Source organism: Macaca mulatta, chromosome 20, assembly GCF_049350105.2.
Source record: "Macaca mulatta isolate MMU2019108-1 chromosome 20, T2T-MMU8v2.0, whole genome shotgun sequence".
Lineage (NCBI taxonomy): Eukaryota > Metazoa > Chordata > Mammalia > Primates > Cercopithecidae > Macaca > Macaca mulatta.
The window spans coordinates 73,868,229-73,885,290 of record NC_133425.1 but is presented as its reverse complement, the minus strand read 5'-3'; the positions used below and the strand labels follow the sequence as shown (position 1 = coordinate 73,885,290).

Below are 17,062 nucleotides of genomic sequence, written 5' to 3'. Positions count from 1 at the left end.
TCAGAACTATCGGTGTAAGACATCATCATACCAAAAGTTTCGTTCTTGAATATACTTTTGGGGTAGAGGGGGTCACAGGTTAAAAAGGGAAACCTTTTAAAACGTTAGCTTCCCCAAAAGAAAGACCCACAGAAGATGTGTTATTATAATACAGAATTACATTGCATAGTGTTGCTGAAATCAGAATACAGAATGTTGCTGTATCCCACTCCAACTCATTTGATCCAACGACAATTCTTTGGAGTAAGTACTATCATCCCTCCTTTGCAGATGGGAAAACTGAGGCTCAAACAGGTACAGGAACTAGGTCCAGGACCCAGTTAGTATAAACCAGACATGGGATTTGTACTAGGTCTTTATTCCAAGTCATGTGCTTTTTCCACTTACCCTAGTGCTCCCTGTAAGTACCAAGCTACAAGAAGGGAAGGCCTGAAATCTCTTCTAAGAGGGCCAACAATGTACCATGAGATGACCCTTCCAAGAACTGCATTCCTTGGGATGGGTGGAAGCAAAAGGATGGATCTGGAAACTCAGTGCAAACTCTGATAGGTGGTGTTCCTCTGTGCATTTCTCCTTTTTGCCATTGCAATCATACGTGGCGTTAAGGTGACAAGGTAGTGGGTATTGGGAGCCAGCAGGCTGCATAGGAAGAGCCTCACAGTCTGGAGTCCAGTGTTCTGCTCACCAAGAAGCTAAAAAAAAAAAAAAGGCAGCCTAGAACAGCATTCTAAGCTAACAAAGTGCATCAGGTTTCTAGAAAAGAGAGGCTGAGCAGAGAACTGGCAGAAAGCCACAGAATAATAAAAGTAGTGAAGATCCGGTGGAAAAGTAATTCCTGAACTCCCAGAGGCCATGAACATTCCCAGAGGGCAATAAGGACACTCCGAAAGGTCAGTTTTGATTGGTGGCTTGGACAAGAGCAGAGACAGTTTTGAGTTTTGTTAAACAGTAAGGAAAGTAGACCAACAGAATCCCTCCATCCCCAAGATTGTCCATGTGTAAACAGATGTCAGAAACACACAAAAAGACAATGAAGTGAGAAAGGTGGAAAGATGCCAGGGTGATCAGTACCACTGGGTTTGGCGTCATTTTAGATCCAGGAAGACAGGGCACCTAAAATCTTCCCCTATGCTTCATAGCGTTGTATGAAGTATGGTTTCCAAACTCTAAGAAAGGAAGAAAAAAACGTTTCAGTGCTAGAATGTCTATTTCAAGCTTTTATCAGCACTAATTTCAGTCCCCTTTTTCCTTATAATTCTGAACAGAGGGAAAACAGGCATTAATTAAGCAAAGCTTTATCTCTTTCTACTCTAATGAAAGCCAAGTTACAGTTATATTTTTCCCAAGATTTTTCTCCACTTAATGAAGACATTATCCCCAAGTTTTCAAAGTCATTTTACAAAAGAGCATTCAAGAGACATTAAAGTCAGTTTAAACTAAAAAGTCTTTTTGAAGTCAATAAACAATAAAAGAACAATGAAAAGAGGTCCTTTGATCCTGCCTTAGTCTACAGTCTTCTGTTTTAATCTACTAGATGAGTAAGTTTCGTATTCAGATATTCCTCACCTCTAGAATATAGTAATACTGCTTGAATTGATCGTTTTCTAATTCTCTCCTTAAAATATGTGTATATATGTGTATGTGTGTATACATGTATATATAGACTATGTGTGTATATGGGTATATATATCATACATACACATACATGCATATCTAATTAACATGGATGGTGATCAGTATAAAGTCCTCTGCTAGAAAGGGGAAAAGTTTTAAATTTACTTCCAACCTACCTCTTTGAAAATTTTTTTTTTTAAAGAAAGAAAATGGAATCTTTGGCTTTGAAATTCATGACAAGATCAAAGACTATAATGCACATAGATTTTTCAAGGTATACATTATTAATAACACAGGCAAACACATAACTAATCAATCGCATGGACAAGAGATAAGGTACGTTTGTATCCCTGCAGCTCTGTGAATAACACCATGCACGGTAGGGATTGGCATCCCTCTTCAAGATCTGTTTACTTTACCTGGGTATTACATACAACCCAATTATTTCCTGTCCATGCTACAATGGTGAAACTGTGTGATACAGATGGAAGAAAAAAAAATTTTTTTTTTTTTTGAGATGGAGTCTCGCTCTGTTGCCCAGGCTGGAGTGCAGAGGTGAGTTATTGGCTCACTGCAACCTCTGCCTCTCGGGTTTAAGTGATTCTCCTGTCTCAGCCTCCTGAGTAGCTGGGATTATAGGCTCCCACCGCCAAGCCCGGCTAATTTTTCTATTTATAGTAGATACAGAGTTTATAGTAGAGACAGGGTTTCACCATGTTGACCAGGCTAGTCTCAAACTCCTGCCTCAAGTGATCCACCCACCTCGGCCTCCCAAAGTGCTAGGATTACAGGCATGAGCCATCACAGCCAGCTGGAATATTTAAAAAACAACAACAATAGCTTAATATGCCACATGTGTCAAAGTGTATCTCCTTATGTGTTAGCCTCTTTTGGCTGAGATGAAATTCACATAACATAAATTATTACAAAGTGTACAATTTCGTGTCATTTAGTACATTCACAGTGTTGTAGAGCTATCACCTCTATCTAGTTCCAAAACATTTTCACCACCCCAAAGGAAACTTGTACCCAATGGTCCAGCGAGCGCAGTGGCTTGTGGCTCATGCCTGTAATCCCAGCACTTTGGGAGGCCAAGGTGGGTGGATCACAAGGTCAGGAGATCGAGACCACCCTGGCTAACACGGTGAAACCACGTCTCTACCAAAAATACAAAAAATTAGTTGAGCGTGGTGGCGGGCACCTATAGTCCCAGCTACTCGGAAGGCTGAGGCAGGAGAATGGCAGGAATCCAGGACGTGGAGTTTTCAGTGAGCTGAGATCACGCCATGGTACTCCAGCCTGGGCAACAGAGCGAGACTCCATCTCAAAAAAGAAAAAAGAAAAGAAAAAGAAAAAAGAAACTTGTACCCATTAACAGTCATTCCCTACTCCCCTTATCCCCGTCACCCCCGAAACCACCAATGTTTCTGTATTCTGTCTTTATGAATTTGTCTACTCTGCATATTTTATATAAATGGAATATCATATGTGACCTCTTGTGTCTAATGTGTTAGCCTCTTTTAATTTAAAAGTAAGTCAAGCCCAACAGAACACAATTCAGACTCTAAAGATCAGTTATTCAGAAAAATTCATGAAATACAGAATACATTTTAAAAAATAAGTTGATTCCACTACTGGTGCCCTCTAACGATGGGTATTACTTACCTGGACAATTAAAAGGAAATATGCTAAATTTACATACCAAGGAGCATTCACAAGGGAGTAAGTTACTAAAACAGGTTTTATAGGTGGAAAGTATGAACATGTTCCTGAAAAGCATGTTAAATTCAGAGATGATGTGTCCATGTGAGTTACTAGTGAAAAGATATCATTCAGGGATATTGCCCAAAATTTTAACTTGTGGTCATGTGATAAAAACAGACAGTTCTTTAACAAACTCTCCCCCAGGCTGGGTGTGGTGGCTCACGCCTGTAATCCCAGCACTTTGGGAGGCCGAGGCGGGTGGATCACTTGAGTTCAGGAGTTCGAGAGTGGCCTGGGCAACACAGCAAGACCCCATCTCTTAAAAAAAGAAAACAGCAAAAGACAAATCCTCCCTCAGGGCCACGTTCAGAAATGGTAAAGAAGGCTGAATGGTTTTAAGTCTAAATCAGTACAATTTCCAACTGGGATTATTTATCTGCCTTAGAAATAGGAATTATTATAATTCTATGATACGATTTGTCTGTGTCCCCACCCAAATCTCATCTTGAATTGCAGTTCCGATAATTCCCATGTGTCATGGTAGGGACCCAGAGGGAGGTAACTGAGTCACAGCCATGGGATCTGCCTGTGCTGTTCCCTTGATAGTGAGTAAGTCACACGAGATCTGATGGTTTCATAAAGGGCAGTTCCCCTGGACATGCTTTCTTGCCTGCTGCCATGTAAGATGTGCCTTTGCTCCTCCTTTGCCTTCTGCCATGATTTTGAGTCCTCCGCAGCCAGGTGGAATGACTGAGTTCAGTAAACTGCTTTCTCTTTATAAGTTACCCAGTCTTGGGTATTTCTTCATAGCAGTATGAAAATGGAGTAATACGTTTTGTTTCTTCTTTCTCTGATTTTCCTTACTGAGGGTCTAACATGTCTAGATCAGAGAGTTGCAGTGGCCCTTTCTTCAAAAAGGAGACTGAATTCCCTTCAGGAATGAAGCCTCCCAGGAAGAATTGTTGCAGGGTTGGCGGCCACATAAGAAATAAGGCAGCAGCTCTGGATTTACAGAGGGGGAAATGCAGACAGATCTGCCTTCAAATCCTGACTTGCTTCTGACATAGCCTCTAAGCTGCACCTTTACCTTCTAGAAAACAGGGATCCCTTGAAGGATCGCCATGAAGATTCAAGGAAACATGACACACGGCAAACATCCAATAAATCCTAGTAGTTTGTGATACTAATTGTATTCAGTCAATTGGTCAAGCTGCTTTCTGCGGACTACCGGAAACTGAGCATTAACTTTTGGCCAGGCTCTCCATTATCTCCATTATGCCTCTCTACCTCTGTGCCTCCTTCCCTCTCTTCCTCCTTCTCTCTCTTCTTTCCTTCCTCCCTTCCCCTCTCTCCTCTTTCCTTCTTTTTTCTTTTTGCCTCCCTCCATCTCCCTATCATCCTCCATCTCCCTCCGTCTCTCCCTCTCTTCCTTCCATCCTTCCCTTCCATTTTGTTTAGTATTAGACAACCCAGAGCATCCCTTGTCCACAATACTAAGCAACAAGCCTTAGGTCTCAGTATTCCTCATGCCACATCTCTCTGAGATGAACAGGTCAGAGCCCTTCCCACGTCCTGACCGGTTGTCACCGGTGTCGCTGTGCTCTGATCAGCTTCATCTACTCTTCAACAGACCACTGCCTTGCCTGTACTAGGTCCTGATCTCCAGATCAACCTAAGATTTCTGTTCCCTTGGAGAAAGATGCCCTTAATGGAATGGCAGCTCCACCAGCAGTACAAACTGAACATCCTCATCCTGAGCCCCAAAGGTCCATACTAGAAAATTAGGGAAGTTTCGCTCACCCTCTTAAATTACCAGGTGATCATTTGCAAACAGGACTCCCTCATAAAACACTTCTTTAAACCCTTTACTTGATCATAAACCCTAACCTAAGACACATAAGCCCTGGGGTGAAGTAAGCATTAGAATTACCCAAGTTTTGTCGAGCAGAGTGAGAGCCAGATGACAGAGTTTCAGCCAACAGATTCTAACAGTCACAGAATCAAAAAATATTTATTGAGAACCTACTATGTGCCAGATTCGTAAGATGTGTCAGTGTAAATGATCTCATTATCTCATCTCATTTTTCTCTACTAGGCATCCTGGAAGACTATCCTACTCAAAACAATACAAATGACCAGTTACCTGTTTATCAATAATGACAGCTACTCAGCACCTGTGAACAATGCTGGACAGCCGCTGCTTCTGTGAATTTGAAGTAAAATTTTGCTGCAATGCATGGAAACATCTCCAGTCTATATAAATTACCAGTTGGACACCCTGGGTTTAAAGGGTTATCCTTTTTAACCAGGCTGGCAATTCATTAAGCATCAGATAAGAATTTCTTCGATTGCTTTTTACTACGGATGGACACTGCTTACCTATACCTGCAAGGGCGCCTCCAACACGCTCAATTCACCTAAAATAACCCTGCATTCAGAAAAATGCCAAGCTCAAGTGTGTAATTCCTCAGTGCTGCCTATTTATTTTCTTTCGTGTTTTCACTCTGGCACACCAACCCCAAATCTGCTACAGTGACACAGAATTGCAGTGGGATACGGATCTAACATGAAGCAAAGACCTCCCCCCGCCTCAGCAAAGGCAAATAAAACAAAAGTTCAACCAGCCTCAAAGCCAGTGTGCATAAATGTCACTGCTTCTGCAAGGAGGACAGATCAGAGGACATGTATGAAATCACAGTCCTCCCAGGGTAGTGGGAAAAGGTTACTGTAGTGTGTTCTAAAGGGGGAACAGGGTACCCAAGGAAAACAGCAAGGACAGGGCAAGACCCAGGAAAGCAACAAAAATTTGGATGTTGTCTGTGTGGCTGCCCCAGTGCCCGCTGCCTCGTTTCTCAGAGCTAATCAAGGGAAACGTAACTAGTCCAGGCGGCAGGACGAGTTTACAACAACTGACAGTAACTATAACATACGCCAGTTTGTATTAAGATGTTATTGCACCTTTCCAGTTCTAATCACCAATTATGACTCTATTACTCCTACTTGGCAGTTCATCTGCTCCTGCCTCCGCTAAGGGCGACTTGGAGACGGACCTCTGATCTCCCAGTTCCACTTCAGTGAGCACTCAGCACGGCGGCTGTCATTTGCAGACACTGAAGAGGTAAGGCATTGCTTTTGCTCAGATAACTGTACCTGACCTTACAACAATTTACTAAGGAAATACCTGCTTAATAGCAGTGTGAGTGCAGTTTCCTTTATGCTGGCAACAGCGCTGCAAATTAGCGACAACAGGATAAATCTATGGCCGGCTCACTAGACACTTCATTAAATCACTGTTCTCTTGCCTTGTAGAGCGCTAATAGAATCACAGCCCTCGTTAGCTACTGAATAAAAGATCAATCACAGACTTTGAAAGCTCCTGCTACCAGCTTCCAGAGGAAACAAGGAAAAAAAAAAAAAAAAGAGTGTGAGCGAGAGAGAGAGATATTTAGGATCATCGCTGAGATTCTGAATAGCCTCGCTGCAAGTTGCTTAAATTACCTTTTCCACAACTGACTCCAACTGTAATACTCAGAGGAACTTGTTAAGCCTGCCTTCAAGAGCAGCACTCTAATATATGACTGCTAGACCCTGGTCAAAAGTTCATAATGTGCATATGTAAAAAGGTACTAAATTGCCTGAGGGCTAAAACCAGAGGAGTTTAATTGTAGCAAAATGCTGAAAATGGTCTGTTGAGGGTCCTTCTATTGGGATACTGCTGGCTCTGGCTGATTGAAGTACAGAACATAAAAGTCTTACAACAATATTTCCTTAAATGCTGGGGAAACTGCCAGCAGTTGGTATTGCATGAATGTTGTGGTTAAAGAAAAACATTTTCCTCCCCTAAAATAAATAGAGTATTAAAAACTGCTCCAGCCCATAATTCTAAAGCATGACGGGAAAAGGGAGGGCTCGATGGTCATAAATAAGGTATAATTCATAGGGCATGTCCAATCGACTTGCTGTGTATTTTTACATGGGGCACATTGAAGGTATTCAGGCATGACCTGTGAGGGTTCTTGAGCTGTGCATGGCTGTGATTGTGAAAACAGCTTTGCACTGAAATAACAGCAGCTCCTGGCTGCCTTACCTGTCACTGGGTTAGACATACACACACGGGGACCCTTGCAAAAGATCTGTTTGACTTGTCTTTATTTCTTTCATAAAACAAGAGCAGGAGTCCCACCTATGCACACATTCTACTTGTTTGGCTGGGTTTCTCATGCCCAGAATTCTTTACCATCTGTAAATAAACTCTTTTCCTCTTGTTCTTTTTTTTTTTTTTTTTCTCCCTTTCCTTTCTGGCCTTACTGATGAGTTCCTCATTTGGATAATGGACAGTGCAAGAGCAGCGGATGGTGACTCAGAATGCTGGGAGGGCCTATGTCTAACACAGGGTGCCCAGGAGGAGCTAGAATTGGACAGGTGGGCTCTCTGATTTAAAATAAGTACATGAGAAAGTTAAGGCCGGCAGTCATGGATAGTGAAATCTGTATCCACACGTCACTTTAATCAAGTTAAAAAAAGTATCAAACATGGAATTCTGCACTTTTGTTGTGGCACCAAGCTTCCAAAGCAACACAGTAATAGACGTACACTTTAACAACCACCAACACCGCGTCAGATGTCCACTCCTCAAGTATGAAACTTGTACAGTAGCGTGGCTTCTATCTGTGGCAAGAACTTAGTAATCAAGATTAGTGACACCCCTGTCCCTAGTGACATCTGGAGGGCCCATTTCTTCAGCATTATTCTCCACAGAAAACACTTTCAAACTCACAGTGAGATGCAAGTGATGTGTCCTCACGTGATAGAACAAATCACTCAACTGAAACAGAGCATTCGTTTAGTATTTACGGTCATGAGGATTGCGTCAAGATCATTCCATCTTGTGGACCCCATCCTTGCTATGCCACATGGATCAAATGTCATGTTTAAAAAGTGGTCAAGTCTACTCTTTAGTTCTTCAAAATCAAGGACACAGCAGGCCACTGGACATGTCTGCCACAGGCCGCATCAGTTCTCTCTTTTCTAAGCTCCAAGTCTGAGTCATTCAGGCCAACGTTCTGCAAAACAAACGGGCAGCTATGGAACAGCTAGTACGGTGTTGGTATCTGTCGTATTCAGGGTTGGAGAAATCTGCGCACTGGAAGCTTGAGTATTCAGGGAGGAAAGGAGAGAAAAAGACATAGAGTAGACCGAAGATAGGTTATTAAACTGAAAACAACTAAGGAAAGTATCAGCCAGGCAGGGTACCTATAATCTCAGCACTTTGCAAGGCCAAGGAGAGGTCAGGAGTTCGAGACCAGCCTGGCCAACGTGGTGAAACCCCGTCTCTACAAAAAAGACAAAAAATAGCTGGGTGTGGTGGTGCATGCCTGTAAAACCAGCTATTTGGGAGGCTGAGGCACAAGAATCTCTTGAATCTGGGGGACACAGGTTGCAGTGAGCCCAGATAACACCACTGCACTCCAGCCTAGGCAAAAGAGAGAGACTCTGTGGGATGGGGAAGGGAGGGGAGGGGAGGGGAGGGGAAGGCATAGTGGAGTCCAGGTACAGTGGCTCATGCCTGTAATCGCAGCACTTTGGGAGGCCGAGGTGGGCGGACTGCCTGAGCCCAGGAGTTCAAGACCAGCCTGAGCAACATGGTGAAAACCCATCTCTATAATAAATACAAAAAAATTAGCTGGGCATGCTGGCATGTGCCTGTAGTCCTAACTACCCAGGAGGCTGAGATGGGAGGATCACCTGAGCCAGAGTGGTTAAGACTGCAGTGAGCCATGACTGCACCACTGCACTCCAGCCTGGGTGACAGAGTAAGACTCTATCTCAAAAAGAATTAAAATAAAATAAAATCTAGTCTAACAAATTTTCATTTCCAGCATCAAATAGGCCTTCAGGCTGAATGTAAATGCAAACATGTCACTGGTATTATTTTTAAATACTTAACTGCATTTAAACCAGAAGAGGATTTCCAAGAATATCCATTGGCAAACATCAGCAATCTGTAATAATGGCACACGCAAGTGCAGAAAGTAAATTTTGCTTCATAAAAAGCCATTGATGCCTGATCGCTTACAATTAAGCCATATACCACAAATATTCATGTGCACAGAGTTTAAGGAAAACATGAAGCAAAGCAAGAATATGCAAAATGGCAGATACCACATGACCTTGATGGTTAGAGAAGGAAAACAACAGAAGGAAGAGGAAAAGCTGCTTCTCCTGATGAAAGATGAAATCACGCTCCACTTGTAGGCCACTTGGAAATATCCAGTTACTTATGCAAGAAAAGGGCATTTATTAAAAATGCTGGGGATACCATGTCTGCTAAAATATAAAACAGGCGGCTGGGCGCGGTGGCTCACGCCTGTAATCCCAGCATTATGGAAGGCCAAGGTGGAGAGATCACGAGGTCAGGAGATCGAGACCATCCTGGCTGACACGGTGAAACCCCCGTCTCTACTAAAAATACAAAAAAATTAGCCGGGTGTGGTGGCGGGTGCCTGTAGTCCCAGCTACTCAGGAGGCTGAGGCAGGAGAATGGCATGAACCTGGGAGGCAGAGCTTGCAGTGAGCTGAGATCACACCTCTGCACTCCAGCCTGGGTGACAGAGCAAGACTCCACCTCAAAAAAACAAAAAACAAAAAACACATAAAATAGGCTAATTTCTTGGTGCCTGGTGAAAAGGGCATTACACCACTCTCTTTCAGTGTGAACTTACAACAGTCTCTTAACCTTTCAGGGTTCGGCTTCTTAATCTCTAAATTAATAGCTTTGGCCTCGATAACCTCTAAGGTTATAGGAAACTATGGGCACCTGAGAAGGCTAAAGGAAGCTTCATTTAATCTTTCCACGCAAGGCCCTTGCGGATCAGTTCTTCCAAAGTCATCTGCTGGCTTCCATTTAGATACTGTAATCCATTAGTTTACTAACAGAATGCCTCTAGGTTGTAATTAATAGAACCAACTAGCCTGGGACAACTTCAAGTAGTCATGTAAGGGAAGTAAATTAAATGCTGAGGTGACACAGACAATGAATATTGTTGGAAATGAAAGATTTTTTTTTTCCCTCACCGGCCAAATAAGAATATACTAATCATCCCACAGCCTCCTGTCCCCTTTCCCAACCCCTACGTGCTAATTCCACCCCCAACACTACACAGATAAAACATGGCGCCACCTATTAGCAGCCACTAGTATTTGTACGCATTTACACATATACTTCTTCTGTGTATGTACACACACATAAACAGACACATATTTTTAAATGTCAGATTGTCTTCCCTAATATTAATGCTAAAAAATTAATTTATATTTTTATTTTTATATGCTGTAAAATAAATTAAAATGACTACATATGTTGTAAATATGAGATAAGAAAATAAATAAACGTTTAAGAAAAACAATAGTATACCAATGGCCTGGCATGATGGCTTGTATCTGTAATCCCAGCACTTTGCGAGACTGAGGTGGGAAGATGGCTTGAGCACAGGAGTTCCAGACCAGCCTGGGCAAGATAGGGAGACCTTGTCTCTACAGAAATTCAAAAACATTTAGCAGAGCATGGTGGCATTGCCTACAGTCCAAGCTACTTGGGAGGCTAAGGCGGGAGGACTGCTTGAGTCCAGGAGGTCAAGACTGCAGTGAGCTGTGATCACGCTGCTGAACTCTAGCCTGGATAACAGAGCGAGACTCTGTCTCAAAAAAAAAAAAAAAAAAAGCTATACCAATGAAACAATTAATTGGCAGGGAATAGAAGAGGGCAGAATATATAATAAAACAATCTGTAGGGTAAGTTCGGCAAAATCACGGAACACGCCTTCATATCTGAAGGATTTCTCTTCTAGAAACAAGGGGATTCGAACTCCAGCATGAGAGGTCAGACAAGTTACTAAGCCCAGGGAAAGCTGCAAAGTCCATGTTCTTTTTTTTTTTTTTTTTTTTTTACTTTTTTTAAATTTAAATTTTAATTTTTACTTTTATTTTGGCGAGACCGAGTCTCGCTCTGTTACCCAGGCTGGAGTACAGTGGCGCCATCTTGCCTCAGTGCAACCTCCACCTCCCGGGTTCAAGCGATTCTCCTGCCTCAGCCTCCCGATAGCTGGGATTACAAGCACCCACCACTACGCTCAGATAATTTTTGTATTTTTAGTAGAGATGAGGTTTCACCATGTTGGCCAGGCTGGTCTCGAACTCCTGACCTCAGGCGATTCACCTGCCTCAGCCTCCCAAAGTGCTGGGATTACAGGCATGAGCCACTGCATCTAGCCAGTTCATGTTATTTTCGTGTGTGTCCTCTGTGGCCCCCACACACGTTGTAAATGCAGAGTCTTATAAAAATGGCTATTAAGATTTCCCCAAAGAAAGCTCAGCATTTGGGGGAAAAAAAATTGGTGAATGAAAAAAAAAAAGTTTTTCTATTTCCACCTACCAACTGATAAAATTCACCTTTGCTTTCTCAGGACGTATGTGCAAGACACGAAGCAATACCTGCTTGGTGCAGCTCTTTATCCAAAGACCTGTACTTAGTCATTACTTTGACGGAATCAAGAGAACAAGTAGTGGCCGGGCGCGGTGGCTCACGCCTGTAATCCCAGCACTTTGGGAGGCCGAGGCGGGCGGATCACAAGGTCAGGAGATCGAGACCACGGTGAAACCCCGTCTCTACTAAAAATACAAAAAATTAGCCGGGCGCGGTTGTGGGCGCCTGTAGTCCCAGCTACTCGGGAGGCTGAGGCAGGAGAATGGCGTGAACCCGGGAGGCGGAGCTTGCAGTGAGCCGAGATGGCGCCACTGCACTCCAGCCTGGGCTGGGCAACAGAGCGAGACTCCGTCTCAAAAAAAAAAAAAAAAAAGAGAACAAGTAGCAAATATGAACTGAATGAAAAGACTTTTTTCCACTTTATTTAAAGTTGTACGATGGCATATTTGCAGGACAGCTTTTGCTACCTCGGGATAATCCTGTTTCAGAAGAACTGTTATCTGAGATCCGAGGAAGGTTCCTGAAAGGTCTATTGACGAAGACAACAGAAACAAAACCAGAAAGGGTGCAGACACAGACACGATCACAGAGAACGTTACCATTCGGTCCGAACTGCACAGCAGATTCAAATCGTAGGGTGGGCACATACTGTGTGACATTTCAACATCAAATAAACCAGCCTGCCAGTAGCATCGTTTAAGTTAGCAAAAATGCTGCCAGCCCACAAGGGGATGTGTATCTTCCCTCTTCAAGCAATGCAAGTAACTCTTTTTAAGGGCGATCAGTCAACGCCATGTGCACTAATTCGATAGTTCCGTCATCAGATGCATCGCAAATTTCATTACGTATTTTAAATCATGTTAACATGGTTTGTTAATGTTGGTATTCACTAAAAGGCCACAGCTCTTTAAATAATGAATGGGCATGATAATTTTTACACATGTTATGAAAGTGACACACATGGCTATTCTACCTATTCTCTTAGAATCTGTCTTACATCCTTAGCTAAGGGTCATCAACAAAAAGATATATCAGGATGTTTCAGAGACGCAACCGATTCACAATTTTTAAAATTATTTATAAAAATAAACTACGTACCCATCAGAAGAAAAAAATACTTCAAATTACGTTAAACTATTGTTCTATGGTAGCTCTATCAGGTATCCCTGGGACAAGAATTTAATGCTACTGATTAAGAAAGCAAACCAAAAAAAGACAAAACATTTTCTTAAGTGCTAAATTAAACTTAAATATCAAATAGTTTCTATTACTTTTTTGTTTATGCACACATGCATAAACAAAATTAATTTTTTTAAAAAAGGCTGTTTCTACTGCTACTTGTGCAACATGAGGACTATTTTTTTCTCTTGCCTCCCAGCCTCCAACACTATTCACAGACACTCGTGACATTTCTAAATGGTCAACTCTTCCAGCCTCTCTTTTGGTGTCTATATTAAAAATGTCTCCCTCTTCCCAACTCACTGTTTTGCTGCTATAAAAACAACCTCTGAAGCTCAGACACAACCGAGGGCCAACAGAGGCTGTGTGTGGCAGGGATTTAGAGCTTGGGCACTTCAGTCAGTTGGAAGGGGCCTGAATCCCACTCCACCCCCTTTAGTTACATAGCCCTGTGCACATCACTGATTGCCTCTAAATTCCTTTGGTAGTAACAGGGAACACTGCTCTCAAAGAATCAGCATGAGAAACAGATAAGGTACATAGCATAGGTCCTGGCCTATAGCCACTGCCAGCCTCAGCATATTCCGTCTCCCTTAAGTGCACAGATTAAAATAATGTTAACACAAATGCTAGTTTAAAAAATGTAAAAATAAATGTTAGTTTTTTTAATCTCATCATCACTGTTCACTTTTGTCATCATCAACTTTAACATGAGGTCCTTGGTGGCCTTTTTTTTTTTTTTTAACCTTCACCTCCCCAAGGCATCATTACAAATTCATGTTCATTACTTGAGCCTTTGCTATAATACTGAATTTGTCTTGACATAAATTTTGAAATTTTGTCATTTTGTTTTGCATTAATTTTTTTTGTTTTGCTTGTTTGTTTTTTGAGAGAGTCTTGCTCTATAACCCAGGCTGGAGTGCAGTGGCGCAATCTCGGCTCACGGCAGCCTCCTACTCCTGGGTTCAAGCAATTCTCGTGCCTCAGCATCCCGAGTAGCTGGGACTACAGGCGCACACCACCACACCCAGCTCATTTTTGTGTTTTTAGTAGAGATGGCATTTCACCATTTTGGGCAGGCTGGTCTCAAACTTCTGAACTCTGGTGATCCATCCATCTCGGCCTCCCAAAGTACTGGGATGACAGGTGTGAGCCACCACGCCCAGACTCTATTTTTTAAAATATTAGATTAAAATATCATTTATCTTCATTACTGAGCTTTTTAGCACCCCCGTAAGTTTGTCCATAGTCCTTATCCCAGCCCAGCCACAGCTGCAAAGGGAACCTAAAATTCTCTAATTTGTGTCAACACGTTTGCCTCCGACACATCATCCAAGTCTCAGTAAAGACATCATCTCTGTTCTGCAACTTTCTCTGACTCCTCTTGTATCTACCCTCAAGACAGAAAAGTCACACATCCCAGTGCTGCTCATCTCACCTCCCTTTCCCATTCTCCCCATCTGCGTCCTCCTAAGGTAGGCACCCATACATCCAGAACACCTAGATCGTTTTTGCATTTGCTACGCCTAAAGTCAGTGCCTGACACGTGGGGCACTCAATGAACGTTTATCAGAGGGGAGCAGATCAAACAGTATTGGGGCAGTGACTGTCAAAGGCCAGACTGTGATCTAGTGGGGTGGTGAAACCAACAGTGGATATTGAAACTGGGCCATTATTGGCACATGCACAAACAAAAACAAACAAACAAAAAAAACACAGCTGGGCACAATGGCTCAAGCCTGTAATCCCAGCACTTTGGGAAGCCGAGAAGGATGGATCCTCTGAGGTTGGGAGTTCGACACCAGCATGACCAACAATCTCTGCTAAAAATACAAAAAAAAAAAAAAATAGCTGGGCGTGGTGGCACATGCCTGTAATCCCAGCTACACAGGAGACTAAGGCAGAAGAATCACTTGATCCTGGAAGGTGGAGGTTGGGGTCTGCCGAGATCGCACCACTGTACTCCAGCCTGGGCAACAAGAATGAAATTCCATCTCAAAAACAACAACAACAACAAAAAACACAACCAAGAAAAAAAAACAGCAGAGGACACTGCTCATAGGCAAAAGTATCATTTTGTAAAACTTTTATTTCAGACAAATACACGCACATGCCTATAATACACACACACATACACATACACACACACACGAATATACATAAGTATAAATGCATTGGGTTGCAACAGAAAAAACTTAGGTAGTGGTCCAAAAAAGTTTGAGAGATGCTGTTTTAGAGCAACATACAACACCTTGATCTGTCTATCAGAAACTGTCCTGCCACAGCCTACAGAAATCAAGGCTTCCAAAGTCATCCAAAACATTGAAAGTCTGGGAAACAATGAGATTAGCAGTATGCCCAGAGACCAATCCTCAAGAAATAAGAAACTCTAGAATACTGGAGGAGGCTTGCTGGGGAATGTCTTGGGTATTAGATAATAAATGCTGATCTTTCATCAAATTAATGGCATATATTTCTCATTGAAATCACTGCATCACAAAAACTCAATGACAACAAAAACCAGATGTGGTGAAATCGAGATCTGCCTAATCTAAAAGTTAGACTTGGTGGGAAAAATTGACGCAAAAGGAAACTCACAATAGAAAAAGCTGTACAACTTGGCATGTACAGAAAACAGATACATGAAATCTTCACTATAAAATAAACATAAAAAATGGTTTTGGTAAAAAGGATTTCAATAAAAGAAGAGCTTAACTATCTTTGCACTGTTTCAAAACTGGATCAAAGTATTTAATTGACTTAATGGAATTCACCCTGTATTACATTTCATGAAAAAAATTGATCAGTGTTGATACAGCACTGATTAAAATGTTTTATTCATAAACAGAGTTAAAAAAAATCTTCAGGATAAAAATAGCAGGGCTGAAGTGGCTGGTTTTATCTCTCCCTACCCTAGACAGATTTTCTAACTGCACAAGCCTGTCTGCACGATATAACTTGAACAAACCCACGTATTGAGTCCTTACTGTCTGCAAGTGTCCATTTGCATTGCTATCGCTAGCTCCTGTTGTCTTCATAAACCATCTTAAATGAACTGAATAAATTTTTTTTTTTTGAGACGTAGTCTCGCTCATTTGCCCAGGCTGAAGTGCTGTGGCGTGATCCCTGCTCACTGCCACTTCCACCTCTCGGGTTCAAGCGATTCTCCTGCCTCAGCCTCCCAAGCAGCTGGGATTACAGTCACTGCCACCATGCCCAGCTAATTTCTGTATTTTTAGTAGAGACGGGGTCTCACCATATTGGCCAGGCTGTTCTCAAACTCCTGACCTTAGGTGTTAGGTGATCCTCCCACCTCGGCCTCCCAAAGTGCCAGGATTACAGAAATGAGCTACCACACAGGGCTGAGAAATAAATTTTTTTTACAAATACACATTTAAGATATAAATAGCTGCAGCCTGGCCAACATGATGAAACGATGAAACCCCATCTTCACAAAAATACAAAAATTAGCCAGGTATGAAGGTGGGTGCCTGTAATCCCAGCTACTCGGGAGGCTGAGAGAGGAGGACCACTTAGGCCGAGAAGGTTGAGGCTCATGAGGCTGCAGTGAGCTGTAATCTTGCCACTGTACTTTAGACTGGGCAACAGAGTAAGACTCCCTCTCTCTCCCTCTCTCTCTCTATATATATATATAAATAGCTCACTGGAAAACAATAGCAGTCATAGGGGAAAGGGAATAGTAGAAAAACAGAAAAAGATCGAAAGACATAAGTATGTATTTATTAAGGCCAGGCACAGTGGTTCATGCCTGTAATCCCAGCACTTTGGGAGGCTAAGGTGGGCACATCACATGGAGGTCAGGAGTTCAATACCAGCCTGGCCAACATGGTAAAACCTAGTCTCTACTAAAAACATAAAAATTAGCCAGCTGTGGTAGTGCATGCCTATAGTCCCAGCTACTCAGGAGGCTGAGGCAGAATAGTGTGAACCCAGGAGGCAGAGGTTTCAATGAGTCAAGATCACGCCACTGCACTCCAGCCTGGGCAACAGAGTGAGACTCCATCAAAAAAAAAAAAAAAAAAGAGAGAGAGAGAAATATTTATTAGGTCCTTGATGAACTGT

At 42.4% G+C, this 17,062-nt stretch overlaps 1 protein-coding gene and 1 long non-coding RNA gene across 3 annotated transcripts in view; both read right to left on the bottom strand.

Moving 5' to 3' along the window:
• WWOX (WW domain containing oxidoreductase) overlaps window positions 1–17,062 on the bottom strand; it is a 1,123,672-nt gene that overhangs the window by 744,296 nt on the left and 362,314 nt on the right. The gene's annotated exons all lie outside the window — the stretch shown is intronic.
• LOC144338240 (uncharacterized) lies at window positions 4,173–6,738 on the bottom strand. Its single transcript, XR_013412208.1, has 2 exons — window positions 5,898–6,738; window positions 4,173–4,717 (listed from the first exon to the last, which is right to left on the bottom strand). It is a non-coding gene; the product is annotated as an uncharacterized LOC144338240 (long non-coding RNA).